Here is a 25,240-nt window from a genome sequence, read left to right on the forward strand (position 1 = left end):
AGGAAAGGAATTGAGAGCAGAAAACACTGCTCCAGACGGTGGGATGATGTCACCCTCTAGGGGGTGGGGCTGTGACATTTACTCACTGGGCTATTCTGAAGCTTTCTCCAGGGTGGCCATCCAGCACACAGACAGAGTAGGGGAAGGAGCTTGGCTTTGCCTTCCCTAGGGGCTAGTTTGAATGCCGGCCCCCCGTCTCTGGAGCACCTCCTTCGTATGGCTGATGCAAGGAGGGCACATAGAGGTACTCCATGCATGTTAGTTTTACTTATAATCAAGGTGCCCCAGAACCTAAAATGTCCCGATTTTTAAATGTCAGTGTGTCAGAAACTGCTGTTTGTCCCCCAAATTGATTTTCTCCTTCTTCCTGGATAATGGCACTTCTGGATTTTAGCTGGGCTCAGCTAAAATCCAGAAGATGGATAATGGCCATCCCGAATAAGCTACACCTTCAGCAGCTATATGGTCTAGAAATATAATGTTATTGTTACAAAGGGGAAAGAAAAGGGGTAAGCTGGTTGTGCTGATAGATTAAAAATTCTTTTTAAAAAAAAATTATTTTATTGAAGTATAGTTGATTTACAACGTTGTGTTCGTTTCTGCTGTATAGCAAAGTGATTCAGTTGCACATATATATTCTTTTTCATTACGGTTTTTTACAGAATATTGAATACAGTTCCCTATGCTATACAGTAGGACCTTGTTGTTCATCCATTCTGTATGGAATGGTTTGCACCTGCTAAGCCCACACTCCCCCTCCATCCCCCCTGCCCCACCACCCCTGCCTTGGTAACCACAAGTCTGTTCTCTGTCTGTGAGTCTGTTTCTGTTTTGTAGGTAAGTTCATTTGTGTCATATTTTAGATTCCACATACAAGTGATATCACATGGTATTTGTCTTTCTCTTTCTGACTTACTTCACTTAGCATGACAATCTCTAGGTCCATCCATGTTGCTGCAAAGGGCATTATTTCAGTCTTTTTAATGGCTGAGTAGTCTTCCATTGTGTCTATGTCCCACATCGTTAGCCATTCATCTGTTGATGGACATTAAGGTTGCTTCCATGTCTTGGCTATGGTAAATAGTGCTGTAGTGAACATTGGGGTGCATATATCTTTTTGAAGTAAAGTTTTTGTCTTTTCCAGATATATGCCCAGGAGAAGGATTGCAGGATCATATGGTAACTCTATTTTTAGTTTTTTAAGGAACCTCCATAGTGGCTACACCAATTTACATTCCCACCATCAGTGTAGGAGGGTTCCTTTTTCTCCACACCCTCTCCAGCATTTATTATTTGTAGACTTTTTAACGATGGCTGTTCCGACCAGAGTGAGGTTATATCTCATTGTAGTTTTGATTTGCATTTCTCTAATAATTAGCGATGTTGAGCATTTTTTCATGTGCCTGTTTTCCATCCGTATGTCTTCTTGGAGAAATGTCTATTTAGGTCTTCTGCCCATTTTTTGATTGGGTTGTTTGTTTTTTGATATTGAGTTGTATGAGCTGTTCGTATATTTTAAAAATTAATGCCTTATCGGTCGCATCGTTTGCAAATATTTTCTCCCATTCTGTAAGTTGTCTTTTCGTTTTGTTTATGGTTTCCTTTGCTGTGCAAAAGCTTTTAAGCTTAATTAGGTCCCACTTGTTTGTCTTTGTTTTTATTCCCATTACTTTAGGAGATGGATCTGAAAAGATATTGCTGCAATTTATGTCAGAGTGTTCTGCCTATGTTTTCCTCTAGGAGTTTTATAGTATTGGTCTGACATCTAGGTCTTTAATCCACTTTGAGTTTATTTTTGTCTATGGTGTTAGGGAGTGTTCTAACTGCATTCTCTTACCTGTAGCTGTGCAGTTTCCCAGCACCCCTTATTGAGGAGACTGTCTTTTCTCCACTGTATATTCCTGCCTCCTGTGTCACAGGTTAATTGACCATAGGTGTGTGGGTTTATTTCTGGGCAAGGTAGGGTCTCTTAAAGATGAGGGTACAAAGGTTTATGACATTGAGTATGAACTAAGACATGCTTCGCCTGGGATCAGTGAGAACCTCTGGGTACCTGGGGCCAACAGGAGGCACAGGGACCTCTGACATGATGCATTCTAATCACCTACCTCCCATGTCAGACACGATAGAGAGGGGGATACAGATAGAGAGGGAAGGGGGTCTGCCCCTGAGCGGACACCCAGGTAGCGGCAGCGCTGGGCCTTGAGAGAGGTGTCACTGCAGGTAAAGAAACAGAAAAATGAAATATGCAAGGGACCCAAGGATTCCCTCACTCACGGGCTGGGTAACCCTCCAACTCCTTTGTAAGTAGCCTTGATGGGGAGATGCCCAAAGGGTCCCCAGGGTGTGTTGAAATGGGGTGGGGAGCCTCTCAGATTTCGCAGAGGGCCCCCCCACAGCTTCCTGAGCACGGCTGCTCTTGAGGGTCCCCTGGCCCCCGGTCCCCATCAGCACCCGTGACTCATGCCTCTGTCATCGCAGGAGAGCTGTTCTCCCAAACAGAGGGAAGAGGCTGCAGTGTGCTCATGGGCAGCTGCAAATGAGGGGTCTCTGAGCTGCCAAACGTCAGCAGAGCAAAGACTCTTTTTAACTAGAAGAGGGAGGCTTAGGAGGTTAGAAGGATGTCCTGACAAATCATTACTTCCCAGCTTGACCCACAGGTCATGGGTTTCACCCTGTACTGTTCTCTTCTGAACCTAAGTTTTTTGAAGATGGAGGCAGGAGCACAACACATAGGAACATATCCTGACTCTGCTACTAACTAGCTGTGTGACCTTAGATGATTTACATAACCTCTCTGAGCCTCAACTGCCTCATCTGTCAAATAGGGGAGATAGGAGTAGTTCCTTGGCAGGGTTGTGAAGATTAAATGAGTAGTGTACAAATCTCATTTGCTTATGAATTTTCGTTATGAGTGTTGGATGAAACACTACAAATGGCTACTTTTATTTTCTTATGGACAGTGTCCTTAACTAGTGTGTTGGTTTCCTATGGCCACTGTAACAAATTACCACAAACTTAATGGCTTAAAACAACGTAGATTAAGGATCTTACTGTTCTGCAGTTCAGAAATCCTGAAGTCGAGGCCAAGTTCCTTCTTGAGGGCAATGCTCCATTCCCTTGCCTGTCCAGCCTCCAGAAGCCTCCTGCCTTCTTGGCTTGTGGCTCTTCCCTCCATCTTCAAAGCGAGGAGCATCTTCAAATCTCTCTGTCATCACATCTCCCTCTCTGACTCCAACCCTCCTGTCTCCCTCTTATAAGGACCCTTGTGATTAATCCAGGATAATCTTCTCATCTCAAAATCGTTAACTTAATGGCATCTTTGAAGCCCCTTTTGCCATGGAAGGAAACATTCACGGGTTCTGGGGATTAGCATGTGGACACGTTTAGGGGGCCATTATTCTGCTTCCACAACCAGTGATAGTGATTTAAGGGAAAAAATGGGCCTGAGAAGCCATCTTTAAGGTGGCTGTTTGGATTGTCATTTTCTAAGATATGCAACAAAGGCTCAAATAACAAGGGTTAAAGCAAGATTAATATCTTTTTTTTTCTCTCTCTCTCCTCCCCTCCTCTAGCTCTCTATCTCTCGTTTTCTTTCTTTCTATCAGGTCCTCATTCTCTCTGACCTGATGCTCTGCCATCCCTAGGGGTGTTCCAGGTAACTCTCCACCACACCTGCAGACTAGCCAATAGGAAATGGGGGGAGGGGAGAGCACACACCCTCTTCCTTTTAGGGACAGACCCAGAAGTTGGAGCCTTGACTTTCACCACCATCCCATTGACTGGAACTTGGCCACACAGCTGCAAGGAGGGTTGAGAAATATGGTCGTTCTAGGTGGCCACGTGCCCAGTAAAAATGGGAGTCCTCGTACTAAAAAGGAAGGAGAATGTTAATGTTAGGAGACAAATAGCAATTCTGCCATAGGGCTGAGAGAGGAGAGAAAACGGAGATCCCTGTCACAGACGTGGGGCTGGAGGGGAGAATAAGCAGCTCCTCCCAGGTGGGAAGATACAGAAATACCCATCACACTCACAGTTAATAGCTTAGTCAGTTTCTAGTCTCATTCCTCTTTCCTAAGAGGAACCCTGCTTTGGTCAAGATCACAAAGCACTTGGCTAAAAAGTTCGATCTCCCAGTCTCCCTTGAGACCATGAATGTGAGCAGAAATCTGGGGATATCGGGAACAGCTTTCAGCTTCCCGATAGAAGTACCCTCCCTTCTTGCTTCTCTGCTCTTCCTCTTCCTACCAGAAGCTCAGGAGTTTCTGCAGGTGCAGAAGCATCTGTCAAGCATGACAAAGGGGTATCCAGGGGGAGCCTGGGTCCTTGCTGATAACACTGAGCCCTACCACCTGTGGACTGCCTACTGCAGACTTCCTTCTAGCAGAGAAAAGCAAACCCCTTGTTTGTTTAATCCTCTTTCCTTTGGCAATTTGGGGTCTCCCTGGCCTGACTGTTTGCTCTCTGCCCTTGTACATTATAGTGGGGCTCGCTGGTAGGTGTGCTCTGCCCACATATACACAGCCCATGGCTTATCCCACCATCCCAAGGAGAGGCCCCTTGGGGAAGGAAAGCATATATAGTTGCAGAAGAAACCCATGCTTCTTAGTCATTAACCAACTTGATCCTTTATTTGTAAACGCAAAACAACATTTAAGGGCTCTCAGGAGATATGGAGAAAACAAACATTACAGAAGGGAAAGATCAGGGCTTTCCTGGTGGCACAGTGCTTAAGAATCTACCTGTCAATGCAGGGGACATGGGTTCGAGCCCTGGTCTGGGAAGATCCCACATGCCGCGGAGCAACTAAGCCCGTGCACCACAACTACTGAGCCTGTGCTCTAGAGCCCACGTGCCACAACTACTGAAGCCCGTGTGCCACAATTACTGAGCCTGCGCTCTAGAGCCCACGAGCTACAACTACTGAGCCCATGTGCCACAGCCACTGAAGTCCACACACCCAGAGCCCTTGCTCTGCCACAAGAGAAGCCACCGCAATGAGAAGAGTAGCCCCTGCTCACCACAACTAGAGAAGGCCCTCACGCAGCAATGAAGACTTAACACAGCCAAAAATAAATAAATTAAAAAAACATTTTTTAAAAAAGGGAAGGATCAAAGTGGATAAATGGAACACTTCACTCTGGAATAAACATAGAGAATCCAGGGAGAAGAAAAATCATTTTCATTCTACTTTGTATCTTCAGGAGGATTCAAGAGACAGTGCACTGATGAGAACAGGTTGTTGTGAAAATGGAATAGTCAGAGAAGAAGGAATCAGGCTTGAAAATGAGAAATAGGATTACATTTGAAAGTTTCAATGAGTGGGCTGAGAAATAAGACATGGCCAATGATAAAGTTAGTGATCTGGAGGACAGAATTGAAGAAATCTCCCAGAATGTAAAGAAACGAAGCTGGAAAATGTAAGAGAAAAGTTGAGACAAAGAGGATAAATCCAGGCGTTCCAGATGCTATGAAATGGGAATTTCAAAAGAAGAGAGAGACTGGAAGGGAGGAAGTAATAAAAGAAATGAGAGGAACATTTCCCTGCACTCCAGGAAAGGCTTGAGTCCTCAGATTACACGCTTCACCTGGTTCCATTCACAATGCATACCTATAGACCTCAGGGGAAATTTTAAAACATTAAGAATAAAGAGGCGGGACTTTCCTGGTGGCACAGTGGTTAAGACTCCATGCTGCCAATGCAGGGGGCCCGGGGCCAATCCCTGGTCAGCAAACTAGATCCCACATGCATGCTGCAACTAAGAGTTCGCATGCCACAACTAAGGAGCTGGCAAGCCGCAACTAAGGAGGACATGTGCCACAACTAAGGAGCCTGCCTGCCGCAACTAAGACCTGGCACAACCAAATAAATAAATAAAATATTTTTTTTAATTATTAAAAAAAAAAGGGCTTCCCTGGTGGTGCAGTGGTTAAGAATCTGCCTGCCAATGCAGGGGACACAGGTTCGAGTCCTGGTCCAGGAAGATCCCACATGCCGCGGAGCAACTAAGCCCGTGCACCACAACTACTGAACCTGCGCTCTAGAGCCCGCGAGCCACAACTACTGAAGCCCACGCACCTAAAGCCCATGCTCCGCAACAGGAGAAGCCACCACAATGAGAAACCCTCACACCGCAAGGAAGAGTAGCCCCCGCTCGCTGCAACTAGAGAAAGCCCACATGCAGCAACAAAGACCCAACGCAGCCAAAAATAAATAAATAAAATTTAAAAAAAAAAAGAATAAAGGGGCTACTCTACAGACTTTTGGAAATAATAATTTTTAAAGTGGTGAACTACCACAGATTGAAAATCAGATTAACACCAGATTTGTCATCTACTCGGATGCCAGAAGATGATGAGGATATGTCTTCCATGTTCTGAGGGTAAAAGAGTTTCAATCTTTTGATTGAACCCTTTATATAAGGGTTCCTTATATAACTAAACAAAATAAAGATATTCTTAGACATCGAAGAATTTAAAAATTCACAGTTCATGTACTCTATTTGAAAACATTGCCCAAGGATTTATGTCAACCTCCTGAAAAAGAATCTAAGAAAGAGGATGGCATATACATTATTGAAAAGTGGCAGTTGAGGGCTTCCCTGGTGGCGCAGTGGTTGAGAGTCTGCCTGCTAATGCAGGGGACACGGGTTCGAGCCCTGGCCTGGGAAGATCCCACATGCCGCGGAGCGGCTGGGCCCGTGAGCCACAACTGCTGAGCCTGCGCGTCTGGAGCCTGTGCTCCGCGGCGAGAGAGGCCGCGGCGGTGAGAGGCCCGCGCATCGCGATGAAGAGTGGCCCCCGCTTGCCACAACTGGAGAAAGCCCTCGCACAGAAACGAAGACCCAACACAGCCAAAATCAATCAATCAATCAATCAATCAAAAACATACGCATCTGATTCAAGATCCTCATTAAAAAAAAAAAAAAAAAAAAAAAAAAAGTGGCAGTTGACAACTGTACAGAAGAGGCAAAGAATACTAGAAAGAAACTAAAATACTATGTGTTATACCTGACACTTGGAAGATTCTCCTTTGAGTGGTAAAGTTTCAGTGACTCGGAATCATATTTCCTTCTGCATGGGTTCATTCACACTTAATGAATATTGTTTACCTGGTGATGTTGTCAGTGCTGTTTATTAGTTTTCAGTTTTTAGAGTCAGGCTATTGACAATTCAAAGAAGATTTAGTTCTAAATTCTAGAGCAGAATTATGAGAAATAATAGTAACACATTGAGACATTATATAGCAGGCACTGTTCTAAGCACTTAGTGTGAATTAACGCTTTTAATCTGCATGACGACTTTATGAAGCAGAAACTATCATTATCCCCCTTTTTACTGAAAAGGAAACTGGAACACAGAGAGGTTAAGTAACTTGCTCAAAGTTACACAGCAAAAAGTGGCAGAGGTGGGATTTGAATACAGACATACTGACCTCAGGGTCCACGAAGTAAAAATAATATAACTAACATACATAAGAGGGAAAGGGTAACAACAGACAAGTCAGAGTAACTACACTATTTTCCTTATCTTTCAAAGGAAGGAATTGTTCAATACAGTCTAAGGTTGATAAATCAAGAAGTAGAAGTAGACACACTGTTAAAGGTAAACTCTATGATCAGAAAAACTAGAAAACCCAAGCCAAGAACTGACACCCCTGGGGAAGTACTCAAGTACTCTGGTGGAAGAAGATTTTTTGTGTTATGCTTTACTTTTTTTCCCCCTCACATATTTATATCCTGAGATACTACATGTGTCTTCATGTTTGCAGCTAATACTTTATTATTGAAAAAAATATTTTATCATGTGCATGTGTTACTGCTATCATTTTAGAAACGAGTTCAATTTTCCAAAAAAAATTCATTTTCTAACTGCGGTGAGTCATCTTGACAACTCTGAGCAGAAGTTACCCATTTTGGAATAACAGTCAGGGTGGAGGGTCTGGAGCCCACCTCTAACCGCCGGCTCAGCCCATCCCCTCAGTTCTGTCCAGTTAAATCTCCCTCCCACTCCTGGGAAAAGTTTGTCTGGCAAAGTCTTCCAAGCTCAGAACCTTGGCAGACACAACATTCCAAAAGGGAGACCAAGAATCCTGGGAAATGGCTGTGTTCGCCCTTCCCCCGGAGGGCGAGTGTGTTGGTTGGTGGGCTCTGGGAAAATCTAGAAGAGGAACTGCTGACACTGCAACTCAAATCATCATCGGGGGCATTTAGCACATTTGTGAAACCCTGCTTAGGTCTGGCAGCGTCCTCCAGCTCCCTGGAAGATATTGTGGGGTGGCAGCCCCTGCAATGTTGGGGTCTCTTCACACTCACCCCTTGACTGCTCCCTGGGTCTGCAGTCCCTTGGCCTCCTGGCTCCTCCACCCATCAGTGTCAGGCCCCCAGAGCCCCCTCCAGAGTCGCTGCCCTGGCTGCAGGCCCCTCCAAGGGCTCCAGACTCTGCCCCAAGCAGCTACATCCCTGTGGTTCTCGCCGTGAGTCATGGCGGGTCTGCTGTGCTGCCTTCCTATCTGGGGAACCGGAGATCGCCTTTAATTCCCTCCAGCTGGGCTCTGCAGGACTGAGGTAATCTGTTCTGGCGCAAGAGGAAAGCAGAGGGTTTGTTGTGTCTTTGTTTCATTCAAATGGTTTGGATGATGACTCACTCCATTTCTTCTTTCTTTCTTTTTAAACCAGGGCACCGTCTAGAAGTCGTTTTTGATTAGAAGTTGACCTCAGAAGTACGCTCGCATCATTTTGAAAGCATCTGACAGCACCACAGAAACTGACTCAGAATGAGAAAGGACGCAGTGGACGAAGGCCAGGACCAGGGCCTTCCCACACGGCTCTCGGGGGTATCACTGGCCTGAGTCAAAGTTGGGATGCCGTCCCCCGTCAGACCCCCGGATACCTGCATGGACATGGGGCCAGCTCGGAGTGATAGTGGTGACTGTCATCATCGTGGCCGTCATCACGTGACACTGGCTGATATTACTGAGTCCTTATTACGTACGTACGGCCCATGCTGTTCTAAGGGAGTTACCCATTCTCGCAGCATCCTGTCAGGCAGGTACCGCTTGGGTTTGCGGTCTGAGTGACATTGTCAGGTACTGCTCAGGAGCTGGGAGGTCAGGGTGGGTAGACCAGGGGTCTCTTTAGGAACACGAAGCCCCGAGGCAAAGCCTGCTTGGCCCTGAGGGAGAAGCTATGAGCCAGCTAGGTGGGAGCGGGTGGCCAGAGGTGGTGAGCAGGGCGTGAGGGGGGTCCAAGGTCGGTGTTGACAGGAAGGGGAAGCAGGAGTTTGGCTGCACCCAGGTGGAGGGCAGCAGAAAGCTGTGGCTGACCGAGGACATGGCTCTCATTAACGGCTACGCCTCCCCGCTGTGCCAGCCGGTAGGCGGAGACAGGTGGGCATGAAGCATTCACTTCCCCAAGTCCACAGGCTGTTGGAAGAGACAGGCTAGGAGAAACGGAGTGGGAGAAATCACCTCCAACCAGGGCGTTCTGGAAAGCTCCCAGCGGGAGGCGGCTTTGGCGTTGAGCCGGGTGGGAGGGGAGGACCAGCGCAGGAGGGAAGCGGGCACCTTGTGTGTTCAGGTGAGTTAAGCACCTGCGAGGAAGAGGTCGCTCCGTGTGGCAGGGGTGTGAGCCGAGGGAAAAGGGAATTCTAGGAAATCCAAAAGGTGGGTGAGAAAATACTGTGAAGGTCTGATCATAGTAGCAACGACGACTGATACTGCAATAGAGGCCTGGCGTCTGGCATCCCTGCCGGGGGGAGAGGCAAGTGCCCCAAAGGCCTGGAGGGCTGAGCTGGCCACTCCTCTGTGAGAGCAGCTCCTTTGATGGGCCCCTAGTGCCTGCATCTTGTGAGCCCTTCTGTGGGGTGTTTGAATACTGATGAACCATCCATGGGTGGCCAATGTGTTGGTTTCCCGGGGCTGCTGTAACAAATTGCCACAAACCAAGTGGCCTAAAACAACCAAAATTTGTTCTCTTACAGACCTGAAGGCCAGAAGTCCAAAATCAAGGTGTCAGAAGGGCCACACTCCCTCCAAATGTTCTAGCTAGGGAGGAATCCTTCACTGCTTTTTCCGGTTTCTGGTGGCTCTGGGTGTTCCTTGGCTTGTAGCCTGAGAACCCCAACCTCTGCCCCCATCTTTACGTGGCCTTTTCCTCCTCTTATAAGGACACTTGTCATTGGACTTAGCCCCCCACCCAGAAAATCCAGGATGATCTCAAGATCATTAACAATGCCAAGGACCCTTTTCCCAAATAAGGTAACATTCACAGGGTCCTGGTGGATATTTGGGTGGGGGACACCATTCAACCTACTACAGCCAATAAGGCCTATTTCCCCCCATTAAGTGGGAGCTTCCTGAGGATGGAAACTGGGCTCGCTCCTTCCTTCCTTCCTTCCTTCCTTCCTTCCTTCCTTCCTTCCCTCCTTCCTTCCTTCCTTCCTTCTTCCTTCCTTCCTTCCTTCCTTCCTTCCTTCCTTCCTCCCTCTCTCCTTCCCTCCCTCCTTCCCTCTCTCCCTTCCCTCCTTCCCCATATATTGAGGGAACATCTGCCGTGTTCCAGGCTCAGTGCTGGGTCCTGGGGAGACTGAAGCAATGGAAACAGATCCAGTTCCTGCCCTCTGGGAGCTGACTTTGCAGTGGAGGGAGGTAGACCCAACAGAAGCAGTTACACCATTGCTCACAGCAGGTAGAACTACAAAAGAAAGCAGGGGGGGGGGGCCAAGACCAGCAGGGTTGGGGGTGGGTCAGGGTGGACCAGCTCCAACCAGGGAGGTCAGGGAAGGCTTTGCAGGAGATGTGACACATAAGCTGGACCCTGGATGCTGAGAAGGACCAGGTTGGAACCTCCCTCTCACTTCCTGGCTGTGTGATCTTGGCCAGTTGCTTTACCCCTCTCTGCCTCAGTTTCCTCGTGTATAAAGTGGTGACGGCAAAAACACAGTCTCCTGGAACCATCCTGAGGACTGGGTGAGTAAACCCATGGGGAGCCTTCACAGCTGCAGAGTTCCTAGTAATTGCTTCATAAGCCATAGCTAATCCTTCTAAAAGAATACTTAAATGTTAACATTATTGGCACACAGCCAGAGCCATGCACCAAAAAATTTTGTTAATAATTGAGGAATATTTATTTTAAAAACCAAACAAACAAAAAAGGACCTAAAATTAGTCATCATGCGAAACTCTGAAACGTCTTGGAGTTCCTTACTCTTATTTTACAGCTTGACTTGGGGCTTGTTCGAATCAGGTTGGGGGCCTGGGACACCTATTCTCTTTAGGGTTTGGGGCTTGAAAATCCTCATAAAGGCCTGGCAGAGGTACCAGGGGATGTTGGCCACTATTTTGGGCAGAGCAAGCTGAGTCCTTGGAACTTTGGGACCGGCCAGCGGAGCCAGGGGTCTCCTACGTCGTGTTGACTTGGCAGATGGATGGAGGTCAGGCTAAAGGTGGTCCTGGGGTGAGAAGGGGCAGAGAGGCCGGGGCACTTGTAGGAGGCCCATGGAGAGCCCCGGGCCCGCAGGCATCTCCTCCCACCTGGGCCTCCGGGATCCGTCCCTCTAGGGGGCAGTAGGGCTCCACCGAGAGCCCCTGTCTCGTCTTGCAGAGGCCGGGAGACGCTCCTCGCCTTAGAATGTGCCTCGGTGTCAGCATCAAGGGAGATTTCTTTTTTTTTTTTTTTTTTTTTAATTTTTATTGGCGTATAGCTGCTTTACAGTGTTGTGTTAGTTTCTGCTGTGCAGCAAAGTGCATCAGCTCTACGTATATCCCCCTCTTTTTCAGATTTCCTTCCCATTTAGGTCACCACAGAGCACATCAAGGGAAATTTCTGCACAGACTTTGCCCTGGCTGGGCCCAGAGGATATATCTTTTCACATTCAGATGTCTGGGGGGGAAATGCTTATTAGGAAGGAAAGCATTTAATGTCACGGTAACACGTGAATGTTTCTAAAAGTGGAAGCTGACAGCTGTACCCACTTAGGGGGCACTTTGGGGTTCCAGCTGCCAGGAGTTCACCCCCCTCCAGCCTGACGGGGGAAGGAAGTTGGATTTCTAAGGCTCATGATATTCACAGGGAGAAGACGTGCGTTTCCGCACTAGTGTTCATGGCCAGGTTCAGGTTTTTAGACCCTCAAAACAGATCTCCTTGACCGGTTCTCCCCCACCCATCATAGGGGGCATCTGCTCCTCCTCCTCTCTTGCTGGGGGAACCAGGATAGCCCCTGGCTGTGTTTTGATGTAGCACTGTGACCCCAAAGATCCGAGACTTATGGGCGGCACCCCCCCATGGTGTGGCCTTGTGGTCCACTCTGGGGGCAGGGGGTATGGGTACATCTGCATGGGGCGCACACAGTCCTGGGTTCAGACCCTAAATCTGCCACTTCATGCTGTGTGCTCATCAGCAGGGGTCCTCATGGAACCTCCCACCTCGCCTGAAAAACAAGGAGAGACCTGCCCTGCAGGGTGACTGTTATTTCTAGACGTGATTCCAGTGACACGAGTCCTGGAATGGGCTTAGTGGGGTGCCAGGCACACGCTGACACTCACCGTCACACCACCAGCCTCCCTTCCAGCTCCCACCCCGCTGCCTACTCCAGCCCCCATTCCCTGACCTCTACCACTTCCCACTTCCCTGGCACTCCATCCCTTCTGTGTTTACTGTTCACAGTCTGTCTCCAGCTGGAATATGAGCTCTCCCCTGCCTTATGCAGGACACATATTCAACATCGATAAATATTGTTGAGGGACTTCCCTGGTGGTCCAGTGGTTGAGATGCCGCGCTTCCAGTGCAGGGGCCGTGGGTTTGAACCCTGCTCGGGGAACTAAGATCCCACGTGCCGTGAGGCCAAAACCAAACCAAAACGAAAACAACAACGTCAACAATGAAACATACATACATACGCACATACATACATGCATACGTAAATATCGTTGAGTGCACGCGTGAGGGAATGGGAGCTCTAACCCAGTTATCTGGGCCTCAGCTTCCCTGGCTGTGCAGTGAGGGTGATGCTGCTAGAAGTCTCTAGGTGGCTTTGGATGCATCAAGCCCTTGTGTGAGCACCTGGCCCAGGCACTCAGCAGATGCAAGTTCACGTCCCCGGTTGTCGGCTTTGTAACACAGTCAGGAGAACGGCCCCTCCACCAGCCCTCGAGGACAGCCACACAGACTCGGCCAGCGGGGCCTGAGCGGGGCCTCTGCACATTGGATCCTTCCACACACCAGGCGGGGAGGCCCAGGTCAGAGAGGAAGACCCTGAGGCTCAGGAACAGGGGGCCACTGGTCTGTGTAAGCGATGCGTGGGGCCTAGGGCGTGTCCGCTGTTCTGCGTGAAGCAGCTGGGGGCTCTCACTGTGGGGGGAGCGGAGCTGGTCCATGGTGGGTGACAGACCCTCACCCACGGTGGCCAAGAGCAAGGGCACACGGGTGGATGGTGGGCATGAGTCCCAGCTTGACTGCTTTTCGCTGGGTGGCCTCGGCAGGTGACTTCACACCTCGGTTTCCTGTCCGGTGGGGTGACGGGAACCCGCCGCTCTGAGAGCTGTGGTGAGACCATAACCAGCACAGGAATGAGAGTCATTACTCTGCTGAATTCAGGGTCGAGCAAAGGACTTGAGGGAAGCAGAGTAACGGCCCCTCAAAGACATCCACGCCCTCATCCCTGGAACCTGGGAATGGATGCTACCTTGAGAGGGGGATTAAGGTTGCAGATGGAATTAATCTTGCTAATTGGCTGACCTTACGATCAGGAGACTAGCCTGGGGGATCCAGGTGGGTCCAGTGGAACCACAAGAGCCCTTAAAAGTGGAAGAGGGAGGCAGCGAGAGAGGCTGGACCTGCCACTGCTGGCGCTGAAGACGGAGGAAGGGGCCGTGAGCCGCGGAATGTGAGTGGCCACCAGAAGCTGGAAAAGGCAGAAGAACCCTGGAGTTTCCAGAAGGAATGCAGCCCTGCCAACACATTGATTGTAGCCCAGAGACTTCTGAGCTCCCAAACTGTAAGGTGATAACTCTCTGTTGTCTTAAGGCATAAGTTTGTGGCAGTTTGTTCGTGCAGTGATGGGAAACTCACAGGAGGGCTGCGTTATGGCAGCCTCGACCCGGGCCTCCCTCTCAGGAGCAGAACATGGCAGAATGAAGATCAGTCTCAGACCTGCTGACAGGGGGTTAAATCTAGTAGAACCCTGGCCCTTTGTAAATGAGAAGAGACCATCAAGATCATCTAGGTCCGCATTTCAGAGCGGGATGTCCCCCAGATTAGTCCCGAGCAATGTTCTGTCCAAAATGGTCCCATGGGTCAGTCGGTTAGGAAATGCTGTGTACACTGTCCACCTTTCAAACAGTCACAGTACTCTTATCTCTGAGAGGCTCTGAGAAGGCCTGCAGCAAAAAGCAAGAAAGGCTTTCTAACTGCCACTCAGCACTTCCAAAGATGTTGTAGCATAAACCTTCTTCCTCCAAGTCTTCCCCCCAGAACTTCTACTAACAACTCAACAAAGCTTGTGTTTGGTGGATGGGCTGATCTACTCAAATCAATTCATGAGACAAATGGAGAAACTGAAGCCCAAACAGGTGGAGGTGCCCTGGAGAAGCAGTGCAGCTTCAACCAGCCACACGGCCCTGGGCAAGTCACATCACCTCTCAGAGCCTCTGATTCCTGATGGATAAAATGCAGACAAGAGGGCCTGCTTTGCAGAATACCATGGATAGCTGTCTCCATCCGTTGGGGCTGCTATAACAAAGTACCATAGACTGGAGGGCTTGTAAACAACAGAAACTTATTTCTCACAGTTCCAGAGGCTGGGAGTCTGAGCCCAGAATGCCAGCATGGGCAGGTCCTGGTGAGGGCCCTCTTCTGGATTGCAGACCATCCACTTCTCCCTGCGTTCTCACGGGGTGGAAAGAGAGCTCTCTGGAGCCTCTTATGTAAGTGCACTAATTCCATCCATGAGGGTTCCACCCTCAAGACCTAATTACCCCTAATTAGGCACCTCCTAATACCATCACATTGGCGGCTAGGATTTTAACTTGAGTTTTCAGTCCATAACCAAGGAAGTGGCCGTTGAAGTGGCCAGCACCCACCTGGTAGGTAGTTAGGCAAGAGTAGGTACTATTTGTATTCGTTTCCCATTGTTGCCACAACAAGTCACCACAAACTTAACTGGCTTACAACACAAATTTATTACATTTCTGGAGGTCAGTAGTCCTAAAATCAAGATGTCAGCAGGGCTGGTTCCTTCTGGAGGCTCTAGAGCAGAATCTGTTTGCCTTTTCCAGCTTCTAGAAGCTGCCCTTGTTCCTGGGCTCACACCATTCTGACCTCTGCTTCTGTCATCACGTCTTCTGAGTCTGACCCTCCTGCCTCCCTCCTATAAGGAACTCTGTGACTACAGTGGGTCCACCTGGATAATTCAGGGTAACCTCCCAATCTCAAGGTTCTTCATCACAGCTGCAAAATCCCTTTTGCCTTGTAAGGTGACATATTCCCAGGTCCCAGGGATAGGATGTGGACATCTTTGGGGACCACTATTCAGCTGACCACGCCCAGGATGCCTCCTTTGCTGGCCCTGCCTTCCTCCTGCTGCAGTGGATTCTCTCTCTCCTTTGCTCCAGGCTGGATACCAAAGGAGTGATTTAGTTCTAACCTGGGCTTCTGGTTGAGTCAAGTGCAGGAGAAAGTTTGCGTCTCCGCAGACATCCCCCATCCCTCTCAGACCATCACCCCCAGGCCATGCAGGTTGCAGTGGAAGAGCATCTTAGAAGGCAGGCTGCAGCCAAGGATTCCAGAGAAAACTGACTGCAAACTGTATCCCTTCACTCATCCAATATTGGAGTGCCTGCCGTATGCCTGGCCCCTCTTGGTGCTGCAGGCACAGGTGTGGACTGGACAGACTGGGCCCTGCCCTCAGGGAGCCGACTTCTCATGGGGAAGAAGGACAGTTGGGGAGAGATCACATAATAGGAACTAGATCAAAAACAAAACAGCGGGATATGAAGATGGAGGATGGTGGAGGTGTGCCCAGTTTGCCATGTGAGGCTGGTGAGCGGGAGGGGCACGGAGGCTGAATCCTGGGATTCTAGGTTTGGCAACAGGGTTGATGGAGATGTCATCTTCAGAGAGGGGTTTACAGGAGGAGAACAACTTTTTGCAGGCCTGTGGGGAGGTGATGAGTTCCGTCCTGGGTGTGACAGTGTGACGGGCCCAAGGTCCATCTGCATGGGGTGTCAGTGGGTGAGGGAATGTCTGAGCTGTAGCTAATGAATGTGGGCATTGTTCATCTCAGGGTGGGTTCCCCATGGAGGAGAAGACAAGAGGACCTGGGGCCGATGCCTGGGGAGCCTCCGTTTGGGCTGCAAAGGACGAGGAGCTGATGGGCGGAAGCAGGGAGACCGGGGCACGGGTGCCCAGAAAGCCAAGAGCAAAGGAAGAGGCTCACGAGGTGGAGAGCACTCAACAGGGCCGAACGCTGCAGAGAAGCCCAGGAAGGGAAGACTCGAGAAGAACCCATTTGGTTCAGCTGGAGGAGGGCCCCAGTGGCCTCGATTGCGGCCGTGTGCCGGGGGCAGAAGCTGCAGAGCAGCGGCGGGGGGGTGAGCAGTAGAGGAAGCCGGGACAAGACGCGTGAACGGCTCTTTCCTTGGCCGGGAAGTACGGAGGAGCCAGGCCAGTGGCTGGAGGTGGCCGTGGCGGTGATGGCTTTTTCCATCTTTATTTCTGGTTTATTTAGGCAGGGGACACCTGGCTTGTTTAAATGCTGATGGTTGGGAGCCAGGAGAGGGGGAAGTGAAGATAAAGGGGAGGGGTTGACCAAGGTGCCAAGTGGGTGGGAAGAGGCTCCTCCAGAATCCCAAAACGGGGGTGGGATGGCCATCTGGGAGGAAGGAACCTGTGCGGGGAGGCCTGTGGGCTGGAAGCAGGAGGTGTGTGCAGCAAGCACGTGGGCACTGGCTCTGGGCGGTGCAGGGATGGGCAGGTCATCATGGGGCTTTAAATCTACGAGTGATGCGGTCCGATTGGAGCCTCAGAACCAACATCTGGCAGCTGAGTGAATGGGTGGAAGAGCCCCATCAACCTGTTAGGAACGGGGCTCACAAGTGTCCATCTCCTCTGTGGAGATGCTGGTGGAAATGCCCATCATAACTCAAGATGCAGAATATTTTGAGAGGTGGTATTCTTTGAAGTTTAAAAACACAAGCTCTAGGGGACAGACTGGGTTTGGATCCTGACTCCCTTCCAACAAGCTGTGTGACCTCGGGCTGGTTACTTGACCTCTCTGTGTGTATTAGTTGCTTGTAGCTGTATAACAGACTACCTCAAAACTTAGCAACTGAAAACAACACCCGTTTAGTATCTCACAGTCCCTGTGAGTTGGGAAGGCAGGAGCCGCTTAACTGGGGCCCTGTGCTTGGGGTTACTCACGGGGCTGTGATCAAGGAAGCGGCAGAGGCCAGAGTCTGCTCAAGGCACGACTGGGTAGGACCCACTTCCAGGCAAAGTCAGCGGCTGTTGGCAGGATTCAGTTCTCCCTGGGCTGTTAACTGAGGCCCTCATTTCCTCACTGTCTGAAGCCAGAAGCCACCTTGAGTTCCAAATGGAGTTTGTCAAGTAGGCAGGTGGATAATTGAGTCTGGAATTCAGGAGAAGGGTCCAGGCAGGAGATATAAATGTGGGAGTCCTAGGCACGTAGATGGTATTTAAAACCATGCAATTGGTTGAGATCACCAAGGAAACAGGTGCAGATAGAAAACAGGTCCAAGGGCTGAGCCTGGGGGTATCCCAGTATTGGGGAGATGATGGGGAACCAGCAATAGATGGTAAGGAGAAGCCGGTGGAAAAGAAGAAGACCCAGTGGAAGCCACATGAAAGAAGCGTATCGGGTTTAACCGCCGATTCTGCTGACCAGTCCTGTGAGATGACCATGGACAATTGACTGCTGATTTAACAACAACCTGGGGTCGCTGGTGACTTTGACAAGGTGGTGTCAGTGGGTGTGGAAGCTGATGGGAAGGAGTTCAAGAGAGAATGGTAGGGGAGAGAGTGGATACATGCCGTATTTCAAGGAGTTTTGCTGTAAAGGAAAACAGGGAAATAAGACAATAGTTGAAGGGGAATTGTAGGATCCACAATTATTTTTTTTAACATCTTTATTGGAGTATAATTGCTTCACAATACTGTGTTAGTTTCTGTTGCACAACAAAGCTAATCAGCCATATGCATACACATGTCCCCATATCTCCTCCCTCTTGAGTCTCCCTCCCACCCTCCCTATCCCACCCCTCTAGGTGGTCGCAAAGCACCGAGCTGATCTCCCTGTGCTATGCGGCTGCTCCCTACCAGCCAACTGTTTTACGTTCGGCAGTGTATATATGTCGATGCTACTCTCACTTCGCCCTAGCTTCTCCCTCCCACCCCATATCCTCAAGTCCATTCTCTATGTCAACCTCTTTATTCCTGCCCTGAAACTACATTCATCAGTACCATTTTTTTTTTTTAGATTCCATATAGAATGGCCATTATCAAAAAATCTAAAAACAATAAATGCTGGAAAGGGTGTGGTGAAAAGGGAACCCTCTTGCACTGTTGGTGGGAATGTAAATTGATACAGCCACTATGGAGAACAGTATGGAGGTTCCTTAAAAAACTAAAAATAGAACTACCATACGACCCAGCAATCCCACTACTGTGCATATACCCTGAGAAAACCATAATTCAAAAAGAGTCACGTACCACAATGTTCATTGCAGCTCTATTTACAATAGCCAGGACATGGAAGCAACCTAAATGTCCATCGACAGATGAATGGATAAAGAAGATGTGGCACATATATACAATGGAATATTCCTCAGCCATAGAAAGAAACGAAATTGAGTTATTTGTAGTGAGGTGGATGGACCTAGAGTCTGTCATACAGAGTGAAGTAAGTCAGAAAGAGAAAAACAAATACTGTATGCTAACACAATTATTATTTTTTTTAGTTTATTTATTTATTTATTTATTTTTGGCTGTGTTGGGTCTTCGTTTCTGTGCGAGGGCTTTCTCTAGTTGCGGCAAGCGGGGGCCACTCTTCATCGCGGTGCGCGGGCCTCTCACTATCGCGGTCTCTCTTGTTGCGGAGCACAGGCTCCAGATGCGCAGGCTCAGTAGTTGTGGCTCACAGGCCTAGTTGCTCTGCGGCATGTGGGATCTTCCCAGACCAGGGCTTGAACCCGTGTCCCCTGCATTAGCAGGCAGATTCTCAACCACTGCGCCACAAGGGAAGCCCCCAACACAATTATTTTTAAGGTAGGGGAAATAATTGCATGTTTGTATTCTGATCGGAATTATCTAGTAGAGAAGGAGGCTGGGCAATGTCTTGAGAAGGTGAGAGGGAACGGAGGGGGGTGGTCTAAGGTAGGAACAGGACGGTTTTTGAAGTATCACGAGGCAAAGCCAAGCGAGCACAGGGGCCCTGATGCTGGTGGGGCAGGTGCGGTGGTAGGAGCTCATGGCAGCTCTTTCCACCTGCTTCCATGTTCCTCCCGAAATAGGAAGCAAGGCCGGGAGAAGAGAGGGAGAGCGGCGGGAGGAGGCGCTGGGAGTTTAAGGAGAGAGAGAAGATGTGAACGAGTCATCCAGGAGAGTCAAGAGTGGAGGACAAGGAGAAATGGACTCTGGTGCCCAGGCAGTGATGGAAGCCCATGCATCATTGGCGGTCACGGGTATGCAGTGCGTTTATGTTTTTCTGTAGCCAAGTTCACGGGCACAGAGGAAACTGAGCATTGGATTTAACCAGCTTGGGTGGGTGGATGATGCTTCACCGTGGGATTTAAGCTGGGAAAGGGGAGGAGGGAGCACATCAAGAGAAAGACGAGTGAAAAAAAGGGTCAAAGGGCAAAAGGATTATAGGTGGCAGGTGGGATGTGGGATTATTAGAGTCAGGTGCTGGAGAGAAGCCAGTGTCAACAAGGGGGTGCTTGAGACTGAGATGATGGGGGAGGGGCTACAGTGATTGGTGATTTCAAGGTCTCCGGCCGTGGTCCTCAGTGCTGTCCTAGGAGCAGGCATCACCTGGGACCTCGCCGGGAAATGCAGGTTCTCTGGCCCCACCCCAGACCTACTGAGTCAGAATCTCCAGGGGTGGAGCCAGCGATTTGTGTTCTCACAAACTCCCGCCTCTCCCCACAGGCTTTCTGATATGCATGAAGGTTTGGGAACCACTGCCCTAGGGTAGAATGGCCAAAGGAGGAGGACAAGTGTCACAGGACCAGAAGAATTTAAGAAATTGAGAGGTCGGGAAGGGAAAAGGATTCCTTAAGGAACATGAAATTGCTGAAAATTGAGACAGGGGTACAGGGACTTCCCTGGAGGTCCAGTGGTTAAGACTCCGCCTTCCAATACAGGGGGCGTGGGTTGGATCTCTGGTCGGGGAACTAAGAGCCCACATGCTGCGGGGTGCGGCCAAAATTTTTTTTAAAAAGGAGGTACAGCTGAAGAAAGTGCCCGGACCCAGGAGCTAAAGTCACCAAGAAATGAAGACAATGGCCAGGTGGAGAAGAGTCTAGAAGTGGCAGAAAACAGTAAGGAGGACACCTATCCCGGAGCCCAGTGATATAAGGGCTGTGGGAGATAGGCAGCCCCTCTGAGGGGCATAGCGGGCAGGACAACGGCCCCCCAAAGATGTCCACTCATCCCTGGCACTTGTGCGTATGTTACCTTACACGGCAGCGGGGACTTGGCAGGTGTGATTACTAATCTCGAGATGGAAAGAGTAGCCTGGATTATCCAGGTGGGCCCAATGTAATCACAAGCGTCCCTATAAGAGGGAGACCGGAGACTCAGACGCAGGAGTATGCGGCTTCCGGGGGGCAGCGGTCGGGGTGATGCCGTTGCTGGCTTGGAAGATGGAGGGAGGCCCACCGGCCAGGAAGCGGATTCTCCCCTCCAGCCTCCGGAAGGGACACGGCCCTGCGGACACCTTGAGTTTAGCCCAGCGAGACCATTTTGGATTCCTGACCTCCAGAACCGTAAGGTAATGAACTTGAATCACCTTAAACCACTATGTTTGTGATAACGTACCATAGACCTCTGCGAGGGAAGCGGGGGCCTCAGGAGGGTGGTGGGTTTCAGAGCAAAAACACCAGGCACACTCGGGAGGAAAAAACTGAGAACGTGGGGTTTTGTTTACGGTGGGCCGTGAGATGTGGAGGGCAAAGGAGCAGCGACTGTGCTTTGGGAGTTGCGGGGTGGGGGGCAGAAGGTGGGCTTGCAGAGCTTCCGAGCGGCTAGTGAGTGCGAGAAGCGGGACTGCTGGAGAGCCTGACACCAACAGGGAGAAAGAGCAAAACGATTAGCCCTGAGGGTGAGGACGTGGGCGCTGGGTGATGGGAAGCGGCGGCGTCTGGGAGCCCCGCTTCCCGACCCTCAGAGGGGCACGGACCTGCTCTGAGAGCGTGGGTCCCCGTCGGGGCAGCAGGGGTGCGCACAGCGTGGACGTCGGAAGGGCTCTGCAAGGCCCAGCTTGGGGGGCGGCAGTGCCCCCCGGGTGCCCTGGCTCCTTTGCATCACGTGGAGGCTAAATGAGACGCTTGGCTCGGGAGCAGCGGGGCTGCAGGTGTGTCTGGGAGGACCAGATGGAGGAGAGCCGCCGCCAAAACGCGTCAACAGTATAACTCTTTGAGCAGGAGCGCCTCGCCTGCCGCAGGTTCCCGTTACCTCGCCAGACTCCCCGGGGAGGTCGCGGTGCACATTCGGCTTGTAAACGGCAGCTGGCCGGCCGCCCTGCGCTCACCTGTCCCCGAGGAGCCGGAGCCGTTGAGCCACAGCAGCCAGTATTTAACAGGCGGGAGGGCCACGGGTGACGGCAGGAAGCCAGAAGGCAGATAAGAGCCTGGCAGGCTCGGGATCGGAGGGAGTGATGGTCTTTATTGCTGTCTGCAGCCAAGGGAACTGGTTCTTTCTAGAAGCCAGCCTGGAGCCCACAGATGTGTAATTAGAAGCGAATGAACTGAGCCAGATGGGACAGAAGAAAGGTTTCTCTTGAGTCAGATGTTTAGGTTTTAAAAATGTGTTAAATATTAGGAAAGGATTAATTTTCCATGCATTCCGGATGAATCCATTGTTCCCAATGTCACTTGCATGTGTGAAACTTGGACACGTTTGTTCATTCAGCACATAGTTCCAGAGGGCCTACTGAGGGCAGGGTCTGGGCATATGGCATTGAACCCGAACAAAGACTATCTATGCTCACATGGAATTTACAGGTGTAAGAGACAGATTGTAAACCAGCAAACGGTTCTGCAAACAGGAGAATCCTGTATGTGTCGTGGTGGGTGTATTTGTGGGCAGGGTGGAGGTAGATCCCACATTCCACGTTGTCAGGGAGGTCTTCTTTGGATGAGAGGTTTGATTTGGGGACCTGAGGGATGAGGGAGAACAGTTCCATGAGCCTCAGGGGTCAGAGCGTTTCAAGTCTTGGGAAAACTGAGGCAGAGGTGGGACAGGGTTAGGATTAGGCGAGGAACAGAAGAGAGGCTGACATGGAGGAACAGAGCTGAGTCTGGAGAAGTGGTAGGCAGGGAAGATCGTCGAAAGTCTTGACAGAAATCTGGATCATTCTAAATGCAAAGGGAAGGTCTCAGTCCTGTGGCTGGCAGGTTACTGAGGCTCTTGCACTGTCTCCGACCTGAGTGACTAAACTGCCTGTTTTTTTGAAATTAAAGTGATACCAGCAAGATGGCAGAATAGGAGGCTTCTACCATCATTCCCCCACAGAACATTGATTTTTTTTTCAGCTTTATTGAGGTGTGACAAATGAAGTTGTAAGGTATTTAAAGTGTACATCATGATGAGATGATAAAAACTGTGAAAGGATTCCCCCATCTAATTAATTAACACATCCATTACTTCACCTATTGATCTTTTTCTGAGTGTGAAAACCTTCAAATTGTACTGTTAGCAAATTTCAGTTACACAATAGCAATATCAATTACAGTCACCATGTTCTACATCAGATCCTCAGAACTTATTTATCTTACAGCTGAAACTTTGTACCCTTTTACCAACCTCTCCATATTTTGCCCAGGCCCCAGAAACCACTTTTTTCTGTTTCTATGAGTTTGACTTTATGTTCTTTCCTAGATTCCACATATAAGTGAGACCATGCAGTATTTGTGTCTCTGTGTCTGGTGTATTTCACTTAACATAATGTCCTTTAGTTTAATCTGTTGTCGTCACAAACAGCAGGATATCTTTCTTTCTCATGGCTGAATGATACTTCATTGTGTGTATATGTATATATACATATATGTTTGTATACATACACGTGTGTGTGTGTGTTTATACATATACCTACCACATCTTCTTTATCCATTGACAGATACTTAGATTGTTTCCCTATCTGGCTATTGTGAATAATGCCACAGTAGGGAACATGGGAGTGCAGATCTATCTTTGGGATCCTGTTTTTATTTCCTTTGGATATATACCCAAAAGTGGGATGACTGGATCATATGGTAGTTTCTATATTTAATTTTTTTTTATTGAAGTACAGTTGATTTACAATGTTGTGTTAATTTCTTCTGTACAGCAAAGTGATTCCGTTTTATATATATATATATATATACACACACACACACACACACACACACACACACACACACGCACACATTCTTTTTCATATTCTTTTCCATTATGGTTTATCACAGGATATTGAATATAGTTCCCTGTGCTATACAGTAGGACCTTGTTGTTTATCCATTCTGTATATAATAGTTTGCATCTGCTAACCCCAAACTCCCACTCCATCCCTCTGGCACCCTCCCTCTTGGCAACCACAAGTCTGTTCTCTGTGTCTGTGAGTCTGCTTCTGTTTTGTAGATAAGTTCATTTGTGTCATATTTTAGATTCCACATATAAGTGATACCATATGGTATTTGTCTTTCTCTTTCTGACTTAGTATGATAATCTCTAAGTGCATCCGTGTTGCTGCAGATGGCATTATTTCGTTCTTTTTTATGACTCAGTAATACTCCATTGTTTATATGTACCACATCTTCTTTATTCATCTGTTGGTGGACATTTAGGTTGTTTCCGTGTCTTGGCAATTGCAAATAATGCCGCTATGAACATAGGGGTGCATGTATCTTTTTGAATTATAGTTTTTCTGGATATATGCCTAGGAATAGGATTGCTGGATCATATGGCAACTCTATTTTTAGTTTCTTGAGGAAGATCCATACTGTTTTCCATAGTGATTGTACCAACTTACATTCCCACCAACAGTGTAGGAGGGTTCCCTTTTCTCCACATCCTCTCCAGTATTTATGTAGATTTTTTTGATGATAGCCATTCTGACCAGGGTGAGATGGTACCTCATTGTAGTTTTGATTTGCATTTCTCTGATAATTAGTGCTGTTGAGCATTTTTTCATCTGCCTATTGGTCATCTGTATGGTTTCTTTGGAAAAATGTCTAGTTCTGCCCATTTTTCAGTTGGGTTTGTTTTTTGTTGTTGTTGAGTTGTATGAACTGTTTGTATATTTTGGAGATTAATCCCTTGTCAGTCGCATCATTTGCAGATATTTTCTTCCATTCTGTAGGTTGTTTTTTCATTTTGTTTGTGGTTTCCTTTGCTGTGCAAAAGCTTGTAAGCTTGATTAGGTCCCATTTGTTTATTTTTGCTTTTATTTCTGTTGCCTTGGGAGACTGATCTAAGAAAACATTGGTATGATTTATGTCAGAGAACATTTTGCCTATGTTCTCTTCTAGGAGTTTTATGATGTCATGTCTTATGTTTAAGTCTTTCAGCCATTTTGAGTTTATTTTTGTGTATGGTATGAGGGTGTGTTCTAAGTTCATTGATTTACATGCAGCTGTCCAACTTTCCCAACACCCCTTGCTAAAGAGACTCTTTTTCCCATTTGTATATTCTTGCCTCCTTTGTTGAAGATTAATTTACCGTAGGTGTGTGGGTTTATTTCTGGGCTCTCTATTCTGTTCCATTGATCCATATGTCTGTTTTTGTGCCAATACCATGCCATTTTGATCGCTGTAGCTTTGTAGAATTGTCTGAAGTCTGGGAGGGTTATGCCTCCTGCTTTGTTCTCTTTCCTCAGGATTGCTTTGGCAATTCTGGGTCTTCTATGGCTCCATATAAATTTTAGGATTATTTGTTCTTGTTCTGTGAAAAATGTCATGGATAATTTGATAGGGATCACATTAAATCTGTAGATTTCTTTGGGTAGTATTTTAACAATATTAACTCTT

At 48.6% G+C, this 25,240-nt stretch overlaps 2 long non-coding RNA genes across 3 annotated transcripts in view; both read left to right on the forward strand.

The window, feature by feature from the left end:
• The window catches only part of LOC130704855 (uncharacterized), a 45,831-nt gene extending 35,396 nt beyond the window's left edge, over nt 1–10,435 (forward strand). The window contains exons 3-4 of the long non-coding RNA XR_009005353.1: nt 8,679–8,990; nt 9,982–10,435. This is a non-coding gene — a long non-coding RNA (uncharacterized LOC130704855). The remainder of the gene's footprint in view (nt 1–8,678; nt 8,991–9,981) is intronic.
• Nucleotides 10,436–10,757: 322 nt separating this feature from the next.
• LOC130704854 (uncharacterized) overlaps nt 10,758–25,240 on the forward strand; it is a 45,751-nt gene continuing 31,268 nt past the window's right edge. The window contains exons 1-2 of one of the 2 annotated variants that reach the window (XR_009005351.1): nt 15,964–19,696; nt 20,163–21,006. This is a non-coding gene — a long non-coding RNA (uncharacterized LOC130704854). Of the gene's footprint in view, nt 10,970–15,963; nt 19,697–20,162; nt 21,007–25,240 lie in introns of those variants that run through there. The other variant, XR_009005352.1, reaches the window with a different exon arrangement.

Source organism: Balaenoptera acutorostrata, chromosome 15 (genome assembly GCF_949987535.1).
Source record: "Balaenoptera acutorostrata chromosome 15, mBalAcu1.1, whole genome shotgun sequence".
Lineage (NCBI taxonomy): Eukaryota > Metazoa > Chordata > Mammalia > Artiodactyla > Balaenopteridae > Balaenoptera > Balaenoptera acutorostrata.